This window comes from Talpa occidentalis, unplaced genomic scaffold (genome assembly GCF_014898055.3).
Source record: "Talpa occidentalis isolate TD23 unplaced genomic scaffold, MPIMG_talOcc4v2.1 talOcc4.12, whole genome shotgun sequence".
NCBI lineage: Eukaryota > Metazoa > Chordata > Mammalia > Eulipotyphla > Talpidae > Talpa > Talpa occidentalis.
In genome coordinates, this window is record NW_023601212.1 from 44706696 (window position 1) to 44718841 (window position 12146).

General features: G+C 42.0%; 1 pseudogene; it reads right to left on the reverse strand.

Moving 5' to 3' along the window:
• Positions 1–5248: 5248 nt before the first annotated feature.
• LOC119242219 (olfactory receptor 7A10-like) lies at positions 5249–11585 on the reverse strand (annotated as a pseudogene).
• Between the last annotated feature and the right edge of the window lie 561 nt (positions 11586–12146).

Consider the following 12146-nt stretch of genomic DNA (forward strand, 5'->3'; position numbering starts at 1 on the left):
AAAACAGTATTTTTTTATATCATGATTAACTTTATTTTTTTATTCCCCATCCAACTGCACTCCCCCTTATTTTGACCCTAATCCTTCCTCGCCCCACCCCCACCCCATAGTGTATCTCTGGTTTATAGTTGCTTGTTGATTTTGACTTTTACTTTGTATTAAGTAGTCTTTTTCTTCAACCTACTAAAGATAGAGCTTCCATATGATCCAGCAATTCCACTATTAGGTATTTACCCAAATGACACAGAAACATTAATTCCAAAGGGCACTTGCATCCCTATGTATATAGCAGCACTATTTACAATAGCTAAGCTTTGGAAACAACCCAAATGCCCCCAATAGATGACTGGATCAAGAAGATGTGGTTCATATACACAATGGAATATTACTCAGCAATCAATAAAGATAAACACATGCAGTTTGCAGCAACATGGATGGAGCTAGAAGGGATCATGCTCAGAGAAATAAGTCAGAAAGAAAAAGAAAAATAGGACCTCCCCGGTGGCACGCGGTTGAGCGCTGGGTTGCGAAGCTGTCCACAGCCTCTGCAGCGCCAGTTCGATCCCCGCTGCTCCGCAGCCACCGGAGGAGGGTCCCACATGGCGCGCGGACCTCTCCTGCTGCCCGCTGCTCCCCTCAGCAGTGTACTTTGGTCCTTCTGCCTGCTCTGCTCCCTGCTCTGGCTCTGGTGAATTCTCTCACCCTCCCACGCTTCTGACTGTACCCAGTGCTTGTATAAATAAATGAATAAATAAATAAATCTTAAAAAAAAAAGAAAAGAGAAAAAAAAAGAAAATGAAAAATACCGGATGGTCTCACTCATAGCAGGAATTTAGAAAACCTAAATAAGGGACCAGAACTGTGGCTATTGTCACAGGTCTCTGGGGAAAGAAGGAGGGGGAGAGAGAGCCACAACGAATGGGCTCGCACCCAGGCTGTGCCTGCCCTCCTGCCACCCCCCCACCCCTGTTTGCTAACCTGTCACTTTCCAGAGTCCTCAGACACCCCAGGATTCTCCTGTGGCCTCCAAATTTTTCTCCATTTCTTTTCCTGAGCAAACTGCGCCAGATTTGTGGGTGGAGATGAGGAAAAGGATTCTGGATCAATGATTTTCTCTCCTGCCTTGCCCTATTGTTTATACTTTCTCTCTGCTTCTATTGGATCACCAACTTTGTCCAACACGTCTGGGATCTGCCAGGAACATCATTATTTCTCCCCATCAGATGATTTTATGGGAGAGTTTAATCCTAGAGTCCCTTCACCACCTTTTTGTTGACCTCATCCTATCTCTTTTTGAATTTATGATTTTGGTGTCTTACTAAGACATGCTTGTCAAAGTACCACCTAGTCACAAAGTATCAAAATTTTCTTATTGTGCAGCTGGATTCAGTTCACTAGTACTTTTTATGAAGATTTTCCATGTATAATCAGAAGAGGTACTGATTTTCCTTTTCTATGTCTTTGTTCAGTTTTGATATCAAGATAACACTGACATCATTATATTATATAAGTAAAAAAAAATTTTCTTTCTGTAATGTTGGAAAAGCTTGAGAAGAATTAATGTAAAGTGTTTGGCAGAATTCAAGAGTGAAGGTGTTGAGACTTAGATTTTACCTTGAAGGGAGTTTTTTGTTTGTTTGTTTTTTTAATACAAGCACCGGGTACAGTCAGAAGTGCTGCAGGAGGGTGAGAGAATTCACCAGAACCAGAGCGGGGAACAGAACAGGCAGACTGATGAAATACACTGCTGAGGGGAGCAGCAGGTGAGACAGGAGAGTTCTGTCGCACCACCAGTGGTACATCAATCCATTTTTTTTATTTTAAGCATACTATTCTTTTATAAGCCTTTTTATTTCTGTATGGTTGATACAGCATCCTCACTTTTATTTCTGATTTTAGTAACTTAACTCTTAATATTTGTTTGTATATCTAAAGGAATGTTACTTGATGACAATGTAGAAAAGTCCTGAACTCACCTCCTCCCAAGGATACACTGAATCTAGGGCCCAAAGTAAATGCAGAAATTTGAAAAATACCTAGACTATATGTGAAAGAGTTTCATTTGTAATCTGAAAACATCTTTCAGAGAAATAGTGGACTCTTAAATCTCTCCAGGAATAAAAATGGTGAAGGGTTCCATTTATGTGCTGTTCCACTGACCTACAACTAAAGCTGGTGGACACAACCCTACCCTTCTCTTCCCTTCTGCTTCTCTAAAGTAAACTAATGTATGCTATGCCCTCTCTTGGACGTAGCACGGGATGAGAGAGATCACTCAAAGTCCATGTGAAAGAGTGAGAGGCCTAGAGGGGCTACACAGAAAGGAATGTTCAGCCCCAATACAAAGGCAGCCTCATATTTATTAGTATCAAGTACAAAGGTGGGGCAAGTATGTAGGAAGTGTACATGCATGGGGTAAGCAGTTATTGGGGATTTAAACTGGGGTGGAGTCACCAGGGGCTATTGCTTGGGGTGATCCATTATTACTGCCAAGCTAAGCATATTATCTCTATTGTATTATCTGCCTGCTATTTTCACCAGACACTGATTTCCTGGTATGTTCTTTATACCAGGACTTTTGCTCTTGGTGAGAGGCTGCCTGCATGACTCTACACATACCTGACAAGCATAAAGTCTGGGCACAAAGATAATATCCCTGAGAACATGAGGGGCTGGGGATCCTGCAATGCAATCCATACAGGGACACTCTGAAATTATCTGAAGGTGAGACTATAGGTTTACCACACACATAAAGGTGCTCTCATGGATTGTGGGCTGAGGAATGACAACATTACATTAGCGCTTGCCCTCCCAACTTGTCTCCATTACTGCTCACAAGGGAAGTATATTTTTATCCAGAGTGTTGCTTTTGTTACTGATCTCCAGGGATAATCTGCAGATCACCTGGTCTAGACTTCACCAGGGTTTCTGAATATTGCCCCACAGGACTGCCTATAGTTACATACTTTTGAAAGAGGAGGCTTGAGTATCTTCCAATAAGTCTGAAAATAGGTGCTTACTGAGGTCCCACCCTTTGACCTCTGATGGCTCCCAGGGAACAAGTCCTTGCTGTTTTAGTCTAGTCTGCTGGGAGTGCTGGAGTGCTGTTGTTAATCTAAATAATGCTTAGTGGCACATCACTGTGTGTACAAGGGAATACTATTCAGCATGAAAAATAGAATATTTGTGATCATATTGTGATCATATTTGTGATCATATTGATGAACTTAAGGATGGTAGACTAAGTGATATCACACAGAGACAGATAATACAGTATGGTTTGACTTATATGTGGGATCCAGAAAAGAATACAAGCTAACTAAACTGAATTAAAATTATAGATACAGAAAATATATTTTGGCTACCAGAGGAAAAAGAATTGGGAGGTGGGAAAAATGGATCAAGAGGAATAAGGTTTTAAAACTTCCAGTTACAAAATACACAAATCAAGGAGACATTGTGTATAGCTTGGGGACTTTAATCAGCAATATGGTATTGCATGTTTGAACATGCTAAGAAAAGATGATAACCAGACATTGTGAAAATCATTGCACATTACATACAAATGTCAAATGATTATGTAGTACACATAAAACTAAAATAATGTATATCAATTAACATCAATTAAAAATTAAAACCATAATGTGATAACTTTGCACATTTGGAATGGTTATTATAAAAACTAAGATATAATGACCCATATCAGAAAGAACAGAAACAACAAGAAAGGTGTGGAGAAAAAGGAACTCTCTTATATTCTTGGTGGGAATGTAGGCTGGCATACCCCTATAGAAAGTAGTACGAAGTTTACTCGAAAGTATAAAAATGGATATGCCATATGGCCCAGTAATTTCACTTCTAGAGATACATATCTAAAGACTACAAAAAAACTAACTCAAAAGGAAACTTACACTCTTTTATTTATTCCAGCACTACTTGCAATAGCCAAGATATAGAAACAATGTAAGTGCCCCAAATCAGATGAGTAGTTCAAGAAGTTGTGGCACATGTGCTCAATGGAACACTGCTCAAGGAGCAAAAAAGATAAACCCATGTGATTTGTGGCAAAATGAATGGAGCTGAAAGGGATTATGCAAAGTGAAATAAGCCAGAGGAGAAAGATAAATACCAGATATTATCAATTATATGTGAAATATACAGAAACCAAACAAAGGGTCAGATAGAGATAAATTTTGAAATAACCCTTGAAAGCTTTTGATAATAGAACTAAAACTCTAGAGTAGATGGGAGAGGGCAAAGGGGTGAGAAGAGGTTGTGGAGAGAGTGCAAAGCACCACAGTGGAGGACTGTAGGTGCTTAGGTGGTGGGTATGCTACAGAGAGCAAGTCTGAAAGGGAAGTCCTATGCTTCCAAAACACAGCAAAGGTGTAAACCAATGGTAACTTCAATAAAAACAAAAACTAAATTTAAACTAAAATAGAAAGTAAGTTTTGGCAAGAATGTGGAGTAGTTAGAACCGGGTGCTTTATTAGGGAAAACAGAAGTGGCACCGCTGCTATAAGACATATTGTGGCTGTTCCTGAAAAACTTTAGAATTACCATGTTGCCAAGTCATTTCATTTCCAGTTATATACCTAGTTATAATCCTAAAAGAAATGAAAGCAAGGACTGCAACCAATACTTCTACATCACTGTTTTTAACAGCATTATTCACAGTAGCCGAAACATAGAGACAAAACAAATGTCCATCAACAAATAAATGGATAAACAAAATGTGATAAATACAAATAATAAAATACTCAGTATAAAACAAATTAAAGTCTAATATATGATATAACATAGATTATCAACAGAGTAGCTACTTTCATCTGAGAGAGGAAACATTGCACATTTATTTCTCTGGTCCTTCCTATAATATTATAAGAAACCTTCATAGGTTATGACTTTGCTCTGAGTCTGGATATTCAGCAGCATCTTTGGGATGGTGGTAGAAGTGAAACAGATGTCTGTAAAGGAGAGGTTACAGAGGAAGAAGTACATGGGAGTGTGAAGGTGAGGGACAGTGATAATAGCCAGTACAATGAGGAGATTGCCAGTAAGCTGAAAATCCAGACAGTTAAATCTGTTTTCTAAACTAAAGCCAAAAAAAAAAATAATTAGAAGTCAACCATTAAAAGATAAAGAAGAAGAGGGTACTTGTGATGCATGAATAGCTAAGAAGACGAAACTCCCTTCTGTTTGTCATTCTTTCTTGAGGCAAAGAATCCTTTCCTGTACAAAATGTCTTTCAGTTCAAGAGCTTTTCTAGAGCCTGATTCATATCGCTGTTCCTCAGACCATAAATGAAGTGGTTCAGCATGGCGGTGACCACAGTGTGCATCACCAAGACTAGTGCAGTGTCTCTGGGGTTTTCAGTAGCAGCAAAACTGAGATACACACCAAAGGCTGTGCCATAGAACAAGGAGACAACTAAGAGGTGAGATCCACATGTGGAAAAAGCTTTATACTTGCCACTGGCTGATGAAATTCTCAAAATGGAGCTTATAATCTTGTAGTAAGAGATGAGGATGCCAGTGATTGGGATAGCCCCTATAATTCCAGTGGCAAAATACATGACTACATCATTTAAGAAGGTGTCAGAACAAGCAAGTCGGATCACCTGATTACGTTCACAGAAAAAGCGAGGGATTTCTAGGTCTGTAAAAAAAGACAGTCATAAAATCATTAAATCTTGTAATAAAGATACAAGAGCCCTCAGTAACCTGGAAGCCAGAAACAGGACACCACAGAACTTGGGGTTCATGATGATTATGTAGTGCAGGGGGTGGCAGATAGCCACAAACCGATCATAGACCATCACTGTCAAGAGGAAGCTGTATAAGCCTCTGAAAAGATGGTAAAAGTATATCTGGGTGATGCAGCCTTCATAGGTTATGACTTTGCTCTGAGTCTGGATATTCAGCAGCATCTTTGGGATGGTGGTAGAAGTGAAACAGATGTCTGTAAAGGAGAGGTTACAGAGGAAGAAGTACATGGGAGTGTGAAGGTGAGGGACAGTGATAATAGCCAGTACAATGAGGAGATTGCCAGTGAAGGTGACCAAGTACATGAATAGAAATGCTCCAAAGAGGAGAGACTGCAGTGATACTGTTAGGGGGAAAAGGATGTCCTAAAGCTAATTCCATACAGGCTTTGTGGACTCCACCCCCCACTCCAGACCAAAGCCAAAGACACTGGGAACTCCAAATCCCATCACCACCAAAGGGAAGGTGGCTGGGACCTGAGGGTGGGGTTAAGCAGCCAGGTGTGTTATAAAGCCAGACACATGGGCTTTGGGTGGGATCCCCCATTTTGGCTCTCCGCCATCTCGCAACGTCCGGCCAGCTCTGAGAGTGCCTTTGGGTTTTCAGGTTGGCAGATCGGGTAGGACACATTAAAGACTTTATTTCCCTATTTTCTCCCTGAGTTATACATTTCCTTAATTCCCTTTCCCTTGTAAATAAACCTTTTATTAACATTTTGTGTGTAGTATTAAACCTTTTATTAACCTTTTGTGTGTAGTGGAGTATTAATAAGTCCCTTTTAAGCGCGCCGGTGAGGACCCACAGCCAGGCAACCCATTTTATACTGGGATTGCTCCGTAACAGTTTGGCACCCAACGTTGTTTCCAAGCTTCACCCGTGGTTGACCATCCCAAAGTAATTTTCCTTAAGTTGGTCATCATAAAGCACACTAGGTCTGCAGGACTCATAGTGAAAATCTTTGTTTCAAGTCTTGAAAAGTTTGAAAAGTTTGTTGTTTTTTTTTTTTCCTGTGCATACGGCTCTTGTGGGTGTGGTTTTGACCCAAACATGGCCTCAACCATGAACTTAAGCGGTTTTATCCCTAACTTGAGTTCTTTCAGTTTTTTTCCGGCCTTGAATTTAAGTAGCCTTTTTCCATTAAATATTACCACCAGTATTATAAGTGTAAATAATTGGATTAAACCTAGTGTATGGCACATGATTTTACTTCTGTATATATATGTGGGTGGTTTACAAGCCATCCCTTTACGGTCTGTGCTTCTGGGTGTTTTGTTGGTAATGTGCATAGTTGTCATTTGCTACATTCTTGTTTCTATGAGAGGTAGATGTTCTACTTCACATACTGAGAATGTGCTGCAACAAATTCAAGCTCTTAATTTAGCTATGCAACAACAAAATCAACAAGCTTTTGATTTAACTATTAAGAGTGTAAGGGATGAAAACTGTAACATTTATGAGTCAGCTTTTAAAAGCACACAGTATCCAGTGCAACAACAAAATAAGGCTTTTGGTTTAACTACTGAGAGTGTGAGGGATGAAAATTGTAATGTTTTTGAGTCAGCTTTTAAAAGTATGCAGGACCAGATGCAGGCCACCCTCCATAAATTGGATATGGCTGAGGCCCGGCTGATGGCACAGAGAAAAGATAAACCTTCTCCTTCCCATGAGGACTGCAGGAGGGTGGAGTTAAAAGAGGAGTATCATTTGCTAAATATCTTAAACACATCAGGACAAAGGCCTTTTCCAAGTGAAGAGGCCCCTCCCACGCAGACTCCTGAGGCTTCAGGACAAAGGCCTTCACCATGTGAGGAGGCCCCTCCTGAGGCCCCTCCCTCACAGACTCCTGAGGCTTCACAGCCTCCATTGCCCTCCGGGGAGGAAACTACAATGGCGTCTTCTCCCCACAATAGAAGTAGCACCTATTTTGGCAGGAAGGATCATCCTGAGGTAGGACAGTTTGCTCTTCGCCAGTTGCCGATGGGTGGCTTGAATGAACAGGGGCGACCTGCTGGGTACTTTTGGTTGCACCATCCTTTTAGCACTGGGGACCTCCTAAATTGGAGGAGCTCTGCTCCCCCATGCCGGCAGGCTCCTAAAAGAATGGCAAACTTGTTTGCCTCCATCATCTTCTCCCACCGCCCTAACTGGGCAGATATACAGTCTATGTTACATAATTTACTAGGTCTAGATGAGTGGAGGATGGTAGTCAGGAAAGCCAGGGAGGAGACTGATCGTCTCCGCCAACAGGATAGCCAATCCTCAGAGCCAGAGATTGCTGTCTCAGAGGTAGATCCTTGATGGGACCCCAACAATGGAGGAATGGCAATTTTAGACCTGTATAAAAAATGTTTATTGGTAGGACTGGAGCAGGGAATCCCCAAACAAAAAAAAAATTAACAAAATATTAGAACTTGCACAAGGGGCTAATGAGGATCCATCAGAGTTCCTTGAGAGGATTATTCAGACTTATACAAACCACATGGATATAAATCCAGATGCCCCAGAAAATGCTCGTTTGATCACTATGGCGTTTATCACATATAGTGCTCCAGACATAAGGAGAAAGTTAACAAAGGTAGACGGCGTCACAGAGATGAGTCCGTCCCAGGTAGTGGACTTAGCATTTAAGGTTTATAATAATAGAGAGGACAGGAGAGAGGACGGGAGACCAAAACCTGCGACAGTTTTCATACAAAGAGAGCACAGGACAGGGTTTTGGGGAAACAGTAATGGACAGAGACGTGAACCCCTAGGAAGAAATGAGTGTGCTTTCTGTAAGGAAGAGGGACATTGGAAGTACAGTTGTCCCAGGTTACAGGGGAGCGGCAGTCGCAGTAATTACAGAAGGCAGAATGGAAGACTGAGAACGCCACGACAGGATGATTCACACAGGGGTTACAGGAGGGAATATAGAAGGAGTACACAGAACCAGGGACCAAGGACAGAGGACAAATGTTAGCACAGAGTAGAGGCTCGGATGATGATAGGGAATACGGACAGAGAAGGAATCAAGAGCCCAGCACAGAGGACAGGAGACAAGTGATAGCACAGAGTAGAGCCTCAGGTGAAGATAGGAGGGAATATAGACAGAGCAGAAGGAATCTGGAGCCAAGTGTGGAGGAAAGGAGACAAATGATAGTTCATGGAGAAGGTTCAGATGAAGAATAGGGGTGCCCGGGGGCTCCACTAGATCTTAAGCTCATTAAAATAGATGACTGGATCAAGAAGATGTGGTACATATATACCATGGAATATTACTTAGCATTCAAAAAAGATAAACACATGCAATTTGCAGCAACATGGATGGCACTGGAAGGGATCATGCTCAGCGAAATAAGCCAAAAAGAAAAAGAAAAATACCGGATGGTCTCACTCATAGCAGGAATCTAGAAAACTTAAATAAGGGACCAGGAAAATGAATAACTATAAGAAAGTGAAAATCAAAATCACCAAAAAACTATGAACCAGAGACACTTTTTGGGGGGTGGGGGGCAGGAGGGGAGGGATTGGGGTCAGAATGGGGGGGTTGCAATTGTATGGGGAATATAAAAATAAAATTTATTATTTAAAAAAATAAAAAATAAAATAAATAAAATAAAATAAAATAACCACCTCGGAGCCCCGGGTAACCCTCGCTGTGGGGGATCGTCTGATTGATTTCTTGGTGGACACTGGAGTAACATACTCAGTTTTAAATTTGAAATTAACTAAAATGAGCAAAGAGACACCAGCAGTCACTGGGATTACGGGGAGTCCACAATAGAAAGCCTTCCTACAACCTTTGGAGTGCCAGCTAGGCACCACACAGCTCCAGCACAGCTTCCTATACATGGAAGAGTGTCCAATCCCTCTATTTGGTCATGACCTTTTAAATAAGCTCAATGCACGAATTATCTTCTCACCCAAAAATCAGAGGCTTCACCTACAGTTTCCTCCAGAGCATGCTCTGTGGTTCCAGATGTTACTTACTCAAGATGCTCCACCAAAAGGTGAAATTTTATCTCCAGAAATTGTTGAAAGAGTAAGTAAATGGGTATGGGCTGATGGTACCCCAAGACGTGCGAAAAATGCAGAGCCTGTAAAGATAGAAGTGATAGAGGGGAGCAAAACCCCGAGAAGGAAATAATCTCCCTTAAAGGAGTATGCCTTGAGAGGAATTGAGCCAGTATTGAAAAGGTTTCTTCAATCTGGACTCATTCAGCCCTGCCGTTCACTGTACAACACTCCGATTCTGCCAGTGAAGAAACCCCATACAGTACCATTTTGTCCAAGATTTAAGGGCTATTAATGGTATTGTTCAGGTTTTACATCCCACTGTGCCTAATCCGTACACCCTATTAACTGTCATACCTGGTGAGTTTGGGTGGTTTTCGGTATTAGACCTGAAGGATGCCTTTTTCTGTATCCCAATAGATGTCCAGGATCAACTGCTTTTTGCCTTTGAGTGGCAGGACCCTAAGTCCAAGAGCACTCTCCAGTATTGCTGTACTGTGCTGCCACAGGGATTTAAGAACTCCCCAACTATTTTTGGGGAAATACTGGCCAGGGATCTCAGGAAGGTTCAACTAAACCAGGGTGTCTTATTGCAATATGTAGATGATTTATTGATTGCAAATCCAGACTATGAATCTTGCCTGGAAAATACCATAGTGTTACTGAACCACCTGGCAGAATGTGGCTAGAAGGTGTCACCTAACAAGGCACAGATATGCATACAAACTGTGACATATTTGGGTTTTGAAATTAAGAAAGGCAGATGGAGCCTGATGACGGAAAGAAAACAGGTAATTTCAGTCCTTAGAGTCCCCAGCAACCGGCAACAGTTGCGCGGATTTTTGGGTATGGCTGGGTTTTGTAGGATTTGGATTCCTAATTTTGGACTAAGAGCAAAACCCTTATATGATGCTCTCAAAGGCCTGGACTCTGAACCTTTGTCTTGGGCGCCAGAATGTCAAAAGGCCTTTGATGAAATAAAAGTAAAGTTGATCTCAGCACCAGCATTAGGGCTTCCAGATCTTAGGAAGCCATTCAGATTTTATGTACATTAGAGACAGGGGATTGACCTAGGAGTGCTGATCCAATTGTTGGGGCCAGAAATGCAGCCCGTTGCATATCTGTCCAAACAATTGGACCACACCACTAAGAAATGGCCTCCATGTTTGCGTGCTGTGGCTGCCACTTGTGACCTCATACACGAGGCAGAGAAATTTACATTGGGTCAGCCCATCACTGTGCATGTGCCACATCAGGTCTTGACATTGCTGGAGCGGAAGGGTGGACTTTGGTTAACTGCTGGGTGAATGGGAAAATATCCAGCAGCTCTGTTGGACAATCCTAATGTGAAACTGCAGGTTTCTAATTCCCTGAATACTGCCACACTGCTTCCAAGCAATGCAGACGGATCTGAGGATGACATTTTAATCCATAACTGTTTAGAAACCATAGACACAGTGTATTCCAGCCTACCAGATCTAATTGACCAGCCTCTGCCAGATCCAGAGTGGGAACTATTTACAGATGGTAGCAGCTTCATGGACCAAGGTCGTTGATGTGCGGGATATGCAGTGGTGACACTCCAGAACACCATGGAAGTCAAGGCTCTTCCGGCAGGTACATCAGCTCAGAAAGCCAAATTAATAGCCCTGACCCGTGCCTTGGAACTCTCAAAAGGTAAAAGAGTCAATATATTTACTGACTAAAAATACTCTTTTATGATTCTCCACATGCATGGGACCATTTGGAAGGAGCAGGGACTTCTTATTGCTAGTAACAAGGATGTCAAACACCCATTAGAAATCCTTTACCATCAGCTGTTGCCATGATGCATTGTCTTGGCCACCAAAAGGGTGGGTCTGACATGGCAAAGGGCAAGAGGGCAGCTGATAGGATGGCTAAGGCCCGTTCTGCCCTCCAGGGTGCACTCATCCCTCTTGTGGACCTGACTCAGTATGCTCCTGAATACACTGAGCGGGATGAGGAGAGAGCTCATGCATGGGGATTTACTGAGTTTGACCCCTGCTCCACTTGAAGAGTAAACTCCCATGGGATGATACTCCTCCCGGAGGCCCTGGTATATCCGGTGGTAAAACATCTCCATGAAGGATCTCACTAGGGAAGAGATGCCTTTTAGAAATGGTGTGCCCACATTTGAAGGGACCATATTTGCATAAAATAGCAAAACAGATCACCTGAGGTTGTCAACTATGTGCCAGGAATAACCCCAATACTGACTCCCACCCTAAAGCCATTGGGGTTCAATATCGAGGCAAGTGCGCTTTTGAGGACTGGCATGTGGATTTACACAAATGGCTAGAACAACAGGCAACTTCAAATACCTGTTGGTTTTTGTGGACACATTCTAGGATGGGTGGAAGCATTTCC